This window comes from Neoarius graeffei, chromosome 8 (assembly GCF_027579695.1).
Source record: "Neoarius graeffei isolate fNeoGra1 chromosome 8, fNeoGra1.pri, whole genome shotgun sequence".
In the NCBI taxonomy this organism is placed as follows: Eukaryota; Metazoa; Chordata; class Actinopteri; order Siluriformes; family Ariidae; genus Neoarius; species Neoarius graeffei.
The window spans coordinates 38,930,724-38,944,899 of NC_083576.1; the positions used below are offsets into that span (position 1 = coordinate 38,930,724).

The following is a 14,176-nucleotide window of genomic DNA, read 5'->3' on the forward strand; positions in this document are numbered from 1 at the left end:
CCAACCCGAAGAAGTGTGCGACTGGGCGGGTGGAAGTACGGTATCTGGGCTTCCACTTGGGCAACAGGCAGGTGCGTCCCCAAATGAACAAGACAGCAGCAATTGCGGCCTGCCAGAGGCCCAAGACCAAAAAGGGGGTGAGACAGTTCCTGGGGCTGGCTGGCTATTATCGTAGGTTTATACCTAATTATTCGGACGTCACCAGCCTGCTGACTGATCTGACTAAAAAGGGGGCACCAGATCCGGTCCAGTGGACGGAGCAATGCCAGCAGGATTTTTCTGAGGTAAAGGCTGCACTGTGTGGGGGGCCACTTTTACACTCCCCTGACTTTTCTCTCCCCTTTATGTTACAGATGGATGCGTCGGACAGAGGGCTGGGGGCTGTTTTGTCCCAGGAGGTGGAGGGGGAGGACCGCCCAGTGTTGTACATCAGTAGAAAGCTGTCGGTGCATGACGGGCACTACACCACTATTGAAAAAGAGTGCTTAGCAATTAAGTGAAGTGGGCGGTCCTCGCCCTCCGTTACTACCTGCTGGGATGCCCTTTCACCCTCTGTTCGGACCACGCACCCCTCCAGTGGCTCCACCATATGAAGGATGCCAATGCACGGATCACCCGTTGGTATCTGGCACTCCAACCCTTTAACTTCAACGTGATCCACAGGCCGGGGGCCCAGATGGTCATGGCTGACTTCCTCTCCCGTCAAGGTGGGGGGGAGTCGGCTGCAGGCTGGACGGCCGCCTGGCCTGAGTCGGGCGGTGGGGGTATGTGGCAGTGGGGGCGTGGTCAAGCATCGGTCTGTGACCGGAGGGCGGAGTCAGGGAAGGTAAGAGGCAGAATCACTGCACCTGATGTTAGTTAATGTGTTTGTGTGTCTTCCCCAGTGACCGCGCCCTATTTAAGGAGAGAGAGCAAGAGCAGAGGGAGCTCTCTCCCCAACCAGGAGACTGATGTGTGTGCGTGTGTCTGAGTGTCTGGGAGAGTGGTGTAACGCTGAAAAGTGTCACAATAAAAATAGTTTTTTTGAACTCAGTTCTGGCCTACTGTCCTTCTGTGCTCCACCCACCCATACGAATTGTCACATACGGTATCTGGGCTTCCACTTGGGCAATGGGCAGGTGCATCCCCAAATTAATAAGACAGCAGTGACTGCGGCCTGCCCGAGGCCCAAGACCAAAAAGGGGGTGAGACATTTCCTGGGGCTGGCTGGCTACTATTATAGGTATATACCTAATTATTTGGTCGTCACCAGCCCGCTGACTGATCTCACTAAAAAGGGAGCACCAGATCCGGTCCAGTGGATGGAGCAATGCCAGCGGGCTTTCTCAGAGGTAAAGGCTGCACTATGTGAGTGGCCACTGTTACACTCCCAACTTTTCTCTCCCCTTTATTTTGCAGATGGACACGTTGGACAGAGGGCTGGGGGCTGTTCCGTCCCAGGAGGTCGAGGGGGAGGATCGCCCTGTGCTGTACATTAGCAGAAAGCTGTCAGTGCATGAGGGGCACTACAGCACAATAGAAAAAGAGTGCTTCGCCATCAAGTGGGCGGTCCTCACCCTCTGCTACTACCTGCTGGGATGCCCTTTCACCCTCTGTTCAGACCACGCACCCCTCCAGTGGCTCCACCGCATGAAGGATGCCAATGCGCGGATCACCCATTGGTATCTGGTACTCCAGCCCTTTAACTTCAAGGTGATCCACAGGCCGGGGGCACAGATGGTTGTGGCGGACTTCCTCTCCCGTCAAGGGGGGGGGGGGGAGTCAGCTGCAGGCCGGACTGCTGCCCGGCCTGAGTCGGGCAGTGGGGGTATGTGGTAGCGGAGGCGTGGTCAAGCATCGGTCTGTGACCGGAGGGCGGAGTCAGGGAAGGTAAGTGGCAGAATCACTGCACCTGATGTGAGTTAACGTGTGTTTGTGTGTCTTCTCCAGTGACCGCGCCCTATATAAGGAGAGAGATAGAGCAGAGGAGGGAGCTCTCTCCCCAACCAGACGACCTGTGTGTGCGCGTGCGTGTGTGGCTGGGAGAGTTTAAAAAGCACTGAAAAGCACCAATAAAGAGTTTTTTTTTAACTCAGTTCTGGCCTGCCGTCCTGTGTTCCACCCACCTGTCCAAATTTCTACAAAAATACATAATGAAAAACAGCTATGAGACCAGTTAGGAAAGTGAGGAGGAGCCAGGAGAAGAAGAAAGTCTGGGAGGAAAAACAGCAGGGAGAAAAAATATAAATAAATAAACAAATAAGAGAGGGGACGAGACAGATAAAAGTAAAATTGAAGTTGGAGGGAAAGGAAGCAGGTGAAGAGGAAGCTGGGGACGGTATGTCACTTATAGCCCACCAAAAGGTTTCAAACCCCAAGGTGGCAAGCGCCCTCCCAAAAACATCATTATTTTCATTGCAGTTATTTATCAATAAGATTTAATAATTTATCACTTTTACTAACAAATGACAACAATGATAGACTGCTGTTCATATACATGAAGAAAAACTTGTAATTTGTATCATCAAATTAAGGGATCAATAAGGAACACATGAGAATCCTTTCTTGATTCTCATTAATTCTTAACACAAACCAAACTCCTGAATTTCAGCCTTAAAAGTGACTTACATTTGAACTAAATTTCTTTGTATAAAGTTTAAGCACTCTTTAAGTAGAATACCACCCCTTAATCAATCAAAGTTAAGGGGTGATATTATGATTTAAGGACCTTAAAACAGATGTAAATCACCCCTTAATTAATCTAAATTTAAGGGGTGAAATTAAGGAGTTTGGTTGCCTAGTGCATGTTACAGTCAACGTCAATGAGATTCTTCCTGCTCTGGCCTTTCTCCTCTGACCACCTTCATTTCTGCCTGCAGAACTGCCACATCCAGTGTGTGGATGTCTTTTTTTTTTTTTTTAAACCATTCTGTGTAAACTCGAGAGACATCTCATTTCATTATCTCTAACCGCTTTATCCTGTTCTACAGGGATAAAGCGGTTAGGGCAAGCTGGAGCCTATCCCAGCTGACGACGGACAAGAGGCGGGGTACACCCTGGACAAGTTGCCAGGTCATCACAGGGCTGACACATAGATACAGACAACCATTCACACTCACATTCACACCTACGGTCAATTTAGAGCCACCAGTTAACCTAACCTGCATGTCTTTGGACTGTGGGGGAAACCGGAGCACCCGGAGGAAACCCACATGCAAACTCCACACAGAAAGGCCCTCGCTGGCCACGGGGCTCGAACCCAGAACCTTCTTGCTGTGAGGCGACAGCGCTAACCACTACACCACCGTGCCGCCCTACTCGAGAGACATTTATGAGAGAAAATGCCAGGAGATCAGCAGTTTCTGAAATACTGAAGCCAGCCCATCAGGCACCAAGAAATATTCAAAGTCACTGAGATTGCATCTCTTTCCCCATTCTGATGTTTGATGTGAACATTAACTGATGCTCTTCACCCATGTTGGAATGCATGGCACTGTTGCCACAGGATTGGCTTTTTGGACAATTGCATGAATGTGCAGGTTTACCCTTGGTGTAGAGCAAGGGTGCAACACAATGCCACTATCTGCATTTATTTAACTTCTGAACTTGTACATTTCCTCAGGTACTTCACTAAAGTTCATAATTGGTCTCAATCAGATGTTCTGTAGAACTTTCTAACAAACTTTATATCTAATGTGACTGAATAAGTTAAGGACCTAACTATATATATATATATATCTCATCTCATCTCATTATCTCTAGCCGCTTTATCCTGTTCTACAGGGTCGCAGGCAAGCTGGAGCCTATCCCAGCTGACTACGGGCGAAAGGCGGGGTACACCCTGGACAAGTCGCCAGGTCATCACAGGGCTGACACATAGACACAGACAACCATTCACACTCACGGTCAATTTAGAGTCACCAGTTAACCTAACCTGCATGTCTTTGGACTGTGGGGGAAACCGGAGCACCCGGAGGAAACCCACGCGGACACGGGGAGAACATGCAAACTCCGCACAGAAAGGCCCTCGCCGGCCCCGGGGCTCGAACCCAGGACCTTCTTGCTGTGAGGCGACATCGCTAACCACTACACCACCGTGCCGCCCATATATATATATATATATATATATATATATATATATATATATATATATATATAGTTAGGTCCTTAACTTAAATTCATAAATCCCTGAACTATTATTTCTAGTTGAGAACAGTTGCCACCGAATAATATCTAGGTTTGCATTTTTTTATTCAAAAATATTCAAAAAATTCACAGGACACATTATCAGAAACAAAGCTGCAAAACTGAGTAGCAGTGCTGTTGCTAGTCAAAATGGGGTCCTTTATATATAATTTCATTATCGTGCCCATATGATTTTTAAAGGAAGATTTTCTTTAAAAAATGATGAACACTGACTTAAGAATAATGAAAAACATGCACAATGAATGTACATGTCATATATTTTTAAAATTAATTATTTTTTAGGTGACCCCAGAAGGGATATGCTTCTTTGTGCACAGTGGATGGTCTGTAGGAGTTATATGCAGCAATAGTTACATAAATGAATGCATAGTGTTTCTTTTGTGAATTTCAGGCTAGTTTGTAGACACAGTGGTGCTTGAAAGTTTGTGAACCCTTTGTAATTTTCTATATTTCTGCATAAATATGACCTAAAACATCAGAAGATTTTCACACAAGTCCTAAAAGTAGATAAAGAGAACCCACTTAAACAAATGAGACAAAAATATTATACTTGGTCATTTATTTATTGAGGAAAATAATCTAAAATTATATATCTGTGAGTGACAAAAGTATGTGAACATTTGCTTTCAGTATCTGGTGTGACCCCCTTGTGCAGCAATAACTGCAAAATGTTTCCAGTAACTGTTGATCAGTCCTGCACACTAGCTTGGAGGAATTTTAGCCTATTCCTTTGTATAGAACAGCTTCAACTCTGGGATGTTGGTGGGTTTCCTCACATGAATTGCTCACTTCAGGTCCTTCCACAACATTTCAATTGGATTAAGGTCAGGACTTTGACTTGGCCATTCCAAAACATTAACTTTATTCTTCTTAAACCATTCTTTGGTAGAACGACTTGTGTGCTTAGGGTCGTTGTCTTGCTGCATGACCCACCTTCTCTTGAGATTCAGTTCATGGACGGATGTCCTGACATTTTCCTTTAGAATTTGCTGATATAATTCAGAATTCATTGTTCTATCAATGATGACAAGCCGTCCTGGCCCAGATTCAGCAAAACAGGCCCAAACCATGATACTACCACCACCATGTTTCAGAGATGGGATAAGGTTCTTATGCTGGAATGCAGTGTTTTCCTTTCTCCAAACATAACGCTTCTCATTTAAACCAAAAAGTTCAATTTTGGTCTTATCCATCCACAAAACATTTTTCCAATAGCCTTCTGACTTGTCCACGTGATCTTTAGCAAACTGCAGATGAGCAGCAATGTTCTTTTTGGAAAGCAGTGGCTTTCTCCTTGCAACCCTGCCATGCACACCACTGTTGTTCAGTGTTCTCCTAATGGTGGACTCATGAATATTAGCATTTGCCATTGTGAGAGAGGCCTTCAGTTGCTTAGAAGTTACCCTGGGGTCCTGTGTAACCTCGCCGACTATTACACGCCTTGCTCTTGGAGTGATCTTTGTTGGTCGACCACTCCTGGGGAGTGTAACAATGGTCTTGATTTCCTCCATTTGTACACAATCTGTCTGACTGTGGATTGGTGGAGTCCAAACTCTTTAGAGATGGTTTTGTAACCTTTTCCAGCCTGATGAGCATCAACAACACTTTTTCTGAGGTCCTCAGAAATCTCCTTTGTTCGTGCCATGATACACTTCCACAAACATTTGTTGCGAAGATCAGACTTTAATGGATCCCTGTTCTTTAAATAAAACAGGGTGCCCACTCACACCTGATTGTCATCCCACTGATTGAAAACACCTGACTCTAATTTCATCTTCAAATTAACTGCCAATCCTAGAGGTTCATATACTTTTGCCACTCACAGATATGTAATATTGGATCATTTTCCTCAATAAATAAATGACCAAGTATAATATTTTTTCTCATTTGTTTAACTGGGTTCTCTTTATCTATTTTTAGGGCTTGTGTGAAAATCTGATGATGTTTTAGGTCATATTTATGCAGAAATATAGAAAATTCTAAAGGGTTCACAAACTTTCAGGCATCACTGTTCGTGTGTATATATATATATATATATATATATATATATATATATATATATATATATATAATTTTTTATTTATATATAAAGTTATTCAGCAACACTAACTGTAATTATTGCATGACTATAACCAGCCCTCTTCATTTTATATATTTTTGAAGTTGCCTAGACGTGTTAAGGGAAGCACTCTTGAGCAGCTCTCATCCATTTTAAGATGGCTCTGTAATCCTTCGGAACTGAAGTTTCAGATTTAAAGGACTTAGACCAGATTAAGGCTCATCCTCCAAATTAAACTAAAAGCAAGATTTCTGCAGTTGCTCATGCAAGCTGGAGCCTGGTGTGGGCTGCCACAGCACAATGACTGCAGGGTTATAATTAGAATCTCTCTCTTTGTCTCATGAAATAACCTGCCCTTTCTCCAACCTCATAGAGCCCAGTAAATGGGGAATTACACATGCAGGTAGCAATGAGGGACAAAGCCAGTGTGCATTTTTCTTTCTCTCCCAGCTGGCATCCTGTAGCCATTTGCCTGTTGTTTTGTTTTCTATCTACTTGGCACACTGTACCATCCAACATCAAAGCCCTCAGCATTCCTCTGTGCCAAAGTAAATGTCCGCCCTGTTGTTTTAGGCAAAACAATGCCAAATCATATATTTAGGTACATACATTTAGGAAATTTTGAGATGAAGTTACTCTAACTCCCCTTCTTCTTCCCTCCACTGCTTCAGATGGGTTAAATGCAGAGGATGAATTTCACTGTGCTTGAAGTGTGCATGTGACAAATAAAGGTTTCTTCTTCTTCTTCTTCTTCTTCTTCTTGACTGCTTTTGGGCAATTCCATGTAAATGTCAACCTCACCATTGCAAAAATAAAGCAACATGTAATACATCAAAACCACTCCCAGAGATATCACCTAGGCCTGTATTTTACAGATGTGAATAAGTTGAACCAATTTGTAACCAACCTAATATGTCACTGTCAGTCTTTCTTTCTTATAATGTAAAACCCAAGCTAAAATCAACTTTGATCATGTACAATTCTATATTATTGCCACAAGCCACAGAAATGTATGCTAAAATCCACAAAACAGCAAAACAATAGCCATCCTAAATATTATTTAAGAACTTTGATAGTTTTAGCTGATATTTAGAGAGTTTTTCAAAGGGTTATGGTGGTTAAATTGCTGATTTTCTAAACATATGCCATGTCTATTTCAGACGCGTCACATCCATAATGGATTTTCGTCACATCCATAACGCTGACTTTTCCTTCCGAAACTCTGCATGAAATACAAAAAACAAAGATTTTTTAATATTCACCTTGGACCCCTCTATCAAATGGATATCTCCATTTCGACATTAGGTTTACAATTTCACAGAGTTTGATAAAAATGTACAGTCACCCAAGAAAAGTGATACTTTTTCTGTCACATCCATAACGCATCTTTTATTGGCATTTTCTGGCATGCCCTAGATGTACTATGGGAATTGTTCTTGTTCTATCACTTCTCCAGTATGGTACAGCCTTAAAATATGCAACACCTATTTAAATACTGGGAGACAATAAAACATGCACTGGGTCATTTGTTGCCATTTTGAGTTCGAGTGTCACGTCCATAACGCTGGAATTGCTCTTTTCATAGATTAAATATTCCCATCTACTAACCTCATTTCCAGAAAATTTGAGATATTTTCCAAAATGCAATAAAAACAAAAATCTGTGATTTGTTAATTCACATAAACCTTTCTTTAACTGACAAAAATACAAAGAAATGATTTTCAGTATTTTTACTGCCTAACTTAATTGTATTTTGTAAATACAACCCTGATTCCAAAAAAGTTGGGACAAAGTACAAATTGTAATTAAAGCCGCTAGCGGCCTTGACCGGCCTTCGCACGTGTGGTTCCACAACCCAGGACATTCCGCCACCCAACAAAACAGTCACATGTCATATATTCATCAAATGTTCAAAGGTGATGTGCATGTTGCAAATGCCATGACTGCGTGACAGATGAGCGATAGACAGACAAAGACTGTAAGTGTGTGTGTTTCTGTGGTGTGAAAATGTACATTTATATATGTACAAAACTATACATGTGTCTCCTCCTTATCTCTATCTCACGCTGTAATCTTAAGTCATCTTGGCTTTCCTGTGTCTGCAGTGTGTGTGTGTGTGTGTGTGTACATGCAGAGTTTTCATACAGTATGTCTGCAACAAAATGCACAATGATGGCAGGTCACTAATATATAGATTTAGGCACTGCTTAAAACAGGGATGTGATTTGGGGCTGGTGAAATTATCTGAAAATTTTAGCCGGGGGTCTGGGGGCCACAGGCCCCCAGCTGGTCCAGGGCAGCGCCCTGGTGGGGGGGGGCGAAGCCCCCCGAAGCTCCTGGGTTCTGGGGTTTTCTGACTTCTGAAATTGTACTAAAATGGCAAGCAAACACACAAGAAAAAATTTGTCATGATTAACAAATTCAAGCCAATTTAATGGTCAACATGCAACTCTGAGCCCCTATAGTAAATTCAATGATTCTTAACTGACAAAAAGCCAAAACATGAAACTAAAAATGTCATTCTAAATTAAATCTGCATTAGAATAAATAGAAAATTGTATAAGGAAAAACAAAATTTATACTTTCAATTACTGTAGAAGTTGAACAAACCTAAATGTGCCTTTTCAAACAAACATGATGCAACATAGCCGTGTTCATTCACAAGTTCATCCACAAGTCTTCAGGAACTCTCAAAGAAAAAAGATGCTAGCATCCATGTCCAGTTCCAGCATATCAGTCACTTTTTTTCTGCAGTTTCTACTCTAGCAATGTCAACTTCATATACATAACTCTATAGTGTTCACTCACCAAAGGATAATCATAACTCCACAGTGTTCACTCACTTAAGGATATTCAGAACCCCAGTGTTCACTCACTTAAAGTGCTGATGACACGTTTTTGACATCTTTGGCGATGTTTTATAACATAAAAAGTAATTCCCGATGATCCATATATTAATTCACGAAGGTGCCTATTTTACAAGTTATGATAAAAAACGCGGCTATTTGGGCAAATTTGACAGGGCTGCAGCACCCAGGAGACGAAAGAGGAGGAGGAGCTATATGACATCAGCGAAAGAACCTTCCTCCTAACTTACCAGTTTGTTGTTGATGTGACAGGTGTTCAGGTTGTCATTATTAGTATTATTATTATACATTATATATATACATACATATATATATATATATATATATATATATATATATATATATATATTAGTGCCCTCTGATGACCTGGCGACTTGTCCAGGGTGTACCCCGCCTTTCGCCCGTAGTCAGCTGGGATAGGCTCCAGCTTGCCTGCGACCCTGTAGAAGGATAAAGCGGCTAGAGATAATGAGATGAGATGAGATATATATTAGTTATTATGCCTTCGCGTTGTGTTGCCGGCTTTTGCTCCAAAACCCACAAGGATGGGGTAAGTTTATTCAAGTTTCCCAGAGATCCCGAGCTGCATGCGAAGTGGGTGAAGCAAGTCAGGCGCACTCGTGACAAGTGGGAGCCCTCACCAACATCCGTCCTGTGCTCTGAACACTTCGATTTGGATTGTTTTGACACCCTTCCCAGCTTAAAAGAATCTCTTGGGTGTTCAGTTCATCACAAACGTGTGTTACTACCATCAGCAGTGCCTACACAGTGTTGCCAGATTGGAAGGTTTCCTGCCCAGTTGAGCGGTTTCAAGTGCATTTTGGTGGGTTTTGAACATATTTTGGGCTGGAAAACATCAGCAGTATCTGTTGCCAGATACTGCTGAAGTTTTCCAGCCCAAAATATGTTCAAAACCCACCAAAATGCACTTGAAACCATCCAACTGCCAGTATTCCGGAGGGGGTCTACTAGTAGCTATGCCGGATCCAAAGACAGTCCTCCTGTCAGAACATGTGTTGTGAAACGACATAAGATAAAGGTACGTAGAGCTATAGATTCTACATGATAATCATAAATGTAATCATAAAGTCAGCGTGATATCAGTCATGTATTTGCTTGTGAAAGCTTGTGGCTTTCATGTAACTGCCGCCTAGCAACGAGAGGCAAAGGGTAAAGAGGGTAGGCTATCATAGATTCTATTCGGAAGAGATCAACATAATTCTAGACTCCCAGAAGAGGAAGAGCTAGCACTAGAGAGTTCACTGGCGTTTTCATGCGCCATTTCCATTGAGTAGAACCAGAGTAGAACAGCCAGTGAACCGCAGCGTGTTCTTCCGCTGACGTCACAACATGGCCGCGAGCCACGGACCCAGTCTTCTTGCGCTGTGCAATTAAAAGTTGGATATTTGCGTAACAACAGCTTCTTTTCATGTAATTATAACAGAAATCTAACATGTTTGCCATGTTGTATAGTTTATTTAAGAAATTGCATAGAGTCATGTTCGTGTCATCAGCCCTTTAAGGATATTCAAAACTACTGTGTTCACTCACTTAGGTTTCGTTTCTATCCCGGGCTCCAGCCCGACTTTGCACGCTCGTAGCTTGGGCAGGGGAGGTTCCAGCATCCCCAAACTTGACAGCCAGAGTCCTCTGCCCTCCCCCAAAGAACCAGTGTGGGCAGGGCACGCTAGCCCCGCGCCTTGGGACGTAATTCGTCCCGAGGCGAGCCGCGGCGCTCCGCTTAGGTTTCATTTCTATCCCGGGCTCCAGCCCAACTTTGCACGCTCGTAGCTCGGGCAGGGAGGTCCCAGCATCCCCACACTTGACAGCCAGAGACCTCTGCCCTCTCCCCAAAGAACGAAATCGCTGAACAAATGTCTCACAGTCTTATGTCCAACGTCTGTAGCAACCTCTTTCTCCAACCATTCCCAGCAGAACTTGTTTTTCACTATTCTGTCGATTTCTTTAACTCGATTTGCATCTTTACGCTCGATCATGGAGGCTGCCATCTTTCAACTCTTTGTTTGAAGCGAGCTTACGTACAGCTATCTAACAAGCGCGTTCATTGGTTGTTACAGAGCGATGGGCCAATCACGTACTTTGTTTCATCTCAATGACGGAATTACTGAAAGTCGGAACGAGTAGGATACGAATGAGGATTTTTGAGCGAAAAATCGGAAAAAAATTTTTTTTCAAATTTTGAGGTGAAAAAAAGCGGAATTCCACGAATTCGTGGAAAAATCACATCCCTGCTAAAAGCGGAGCTCCCATCTGTTTCTGGGTTGTAGAATTTTCTTATGTCCTAGCCAGTCTCTTTTGTTTTATTTATTTACTGGCTAGCACTGGCCACTAGGTGGTGTGTATGACTGGTAATTACTAACACTGGCCACTAGGCGGTGTGTATGACTGGTAATTACTAACATTGACCACTAGGCGGTGTGTATGACTGGTGATACACGTACACGGACAAAGCACAAAAAATCGACTCGAAGGGTTTACCATTTTTTCTTAGGTATGGTGCGCCGCTGGAGCTCCGCTATTATTGTGTGTGCGTGTGTGTCTGTTTGTCAGAGAGAGAGAGAGAGAGAGAGAGAAAGAAAGTGTGTGTGTGAAAGAGAGAGTGTGCTCATAGATGTTGCGTGTGCATACTTGTGAAAGTGTATGTGTGTATGCATAAATATGCATATGACTGTGTATGAGTGTGCACAGAATTGTTTATGTTATATCATCAGACTCATGATATCCAATATTTTGTAAAGTTTCAAATCAATCCATCAATGAATTGAACATTTTTCCCCATTTCCTGCTTGGCCAGATGGTGGCGCTGTGCTAGGCATCTGAATTACACGTGAATATCATCATAATCATAATGCACAATATTATGTAAAGTGTCAGATCAATCAGTTAAGGCATTGCCAATTTCTGGCACATTTCCTGCTTGGCCAGGTGGTGGCGCTATAACAGGCAGGCCCATTGGGCATCAGGTTATCATAATAATCATAATATTTATTGAAGTAAGAAGTGTCCACCATACAGTCAATGCACTGTGGCTTTCTGACATGTTTCCTTTTTATGTGGCAAGATATTAAAATCATAAGGCCATTTCAACATATTACAAGATATCAAAAATCCCATCGCAATTTAATGTCAGCGACATCTTGGCATCACGTATAACAAATTTCACATGAATCTCATGAACCATCTAGGAGGAGCATGTTAAAATTCATCATGTGTCAAAACACACATATTCAAAACCCTATTCTTTCCTTGGCCAGTTGGTGGCGCTATACCAGACAGGCATATTGGGCATCTAGATGTCATAATAATCACATTCTCTAATAACCTGAAAGGTTTCAGCCAAATCATTACATGTATTATGACTTCATGACACATTTCCTGTTTATGTGGCGAGTATTAAAATTCATAATATTGCCATTTCAACATATTACAACATATCAAAAATCCCTTCGCAATTCAACATCAGCAATATCTTGGCATCGTGATTGCCAAGTTTGACATGAATCTGATGAACCGTCTAGGAGGAGTACGTTAAAAATGACCATGTGTCCAAATGCATATAAGCCCAATTACCTCACTTCCTGTTGGGCGTGGCTAATGCAATGTATATACGAAAGTTGTTCATCTTGGGACGAACTACACACATACTGAATTTGGTATGCATAGCTGAAACTATATGCCAATCCAAGGACTCCATGACATTAAGGGGCGCTATGAAGTCCCTGGGTCACGCCCGGGGCCAAACGTCTGTGGCTGAGAAGTGGTTACAATGACTGATGTGTGTATCAAATTTCATGAGTTTTCATGCATGGAAAATGCCTCAAAAAAAGCCAAGCGCGACAGAAAAAAAAAAAAAAAATCCTTCGAAAAACAATAGGGTGCTCGCACTGAACGGTGCTCGGGCCCTAATAAAAATGGAATGCAATGATGTGGAAGTTTCAAAATTCCATAGTTTATTCAGAATAGAACATAGATGACATATCAAATGTTTAAACTGAGAAAATGTATCATTTAAAGAGAAAAATTAGGTGATTTTAAATTTCATGACAACAACACATCTCAAAAAAGGGGACAAGGCCATGTTTACCACTGTGAGACATCCCCTTTTCTCTTTACAACAGTCTGTAAACATCTGGGGACTGAAGAGACAAGTTGCTCAAGTTTAGGGATAGGAAAGTTAACCCATTCTTGTCTAATGTAGGATTCTAGTTGCTCAACTGTCTTAGGTCTTTTTCGTCGTAGCTTCCGTTTTATGATGCGCCAAATGTTTTCTATGGGTGAAAGATCTGGATTGCAAGCTGGCCAGTTCAGTACCCGGACCCTTCTTCTACGCAGCCATGATGCTGTAATTGATGCAGTATGTGGTTTGGCATTGTCATGTTGGAAAATGCAAGGTCTTCCCTGAAAGAGACGTCGTCTGGATGGGAGCATATGTTGCTCTAGAACCTGGATATACCTTTCAGCATTGATGGTGACTTTCCAGATGCGTAAGCTGCCCATGCCACACGCACTAATGCAACCCCATACCATCAGAGATGCAGGCTTCTGAACTGAGCGCTGATAACAACTTGGGTCGTCCTTCTCCTCTTTAGTCCGAATGACACGGCATCCCTGATTTCCACAAAGAACTTCAAATTTTGATTCGTCTGACCACAGAACAGTTTTCCGCTTTGCCACAGTCCATTTTAAATGAGCCTTGGCCCAGAGAAGACGTCTGCGCTTCTGGATCATGTTTAGATACGGCTTCTTCTTTGAACTATAGTGTTTTAGCCGTCAACAGCGGATGGCACAGTGAATTGTGTTCACAGATAATGTTCTCTGGAAATATTCCTGAGCCCATTTTGTGATTTCCAATACAGAAGCATGCCTGTATGTGATGCAGTGCCGTCTAAGGGCCCGAAGATCATGGGCACCCAGTATAGTTTTCCAGCCTTGACCCTTACGCACAGAGATTCTTCCAGATTCTCTGAATCTTTTGATAATATTATGCACTGTAGATGATGATATGTCCAAACTCTTTGCAATTTTACACTGTCGAACTCCTTTC

General features: G+C 42.7%; 1 protein-coding gene across 2 annotated transcripts in view; it reads right to left on the reverse strand.

The window, feature by feature from the left end:
• The window catches only part of pcdh19 (protocadherin 19), a 557,670-nt gene that overhangs the window by 305,926 nt on the left and 237,568 nt on the right, over positions 1-14,176 (reverse strand). The gene's annotated exons all lie outside the window — the stretch shown is intronic.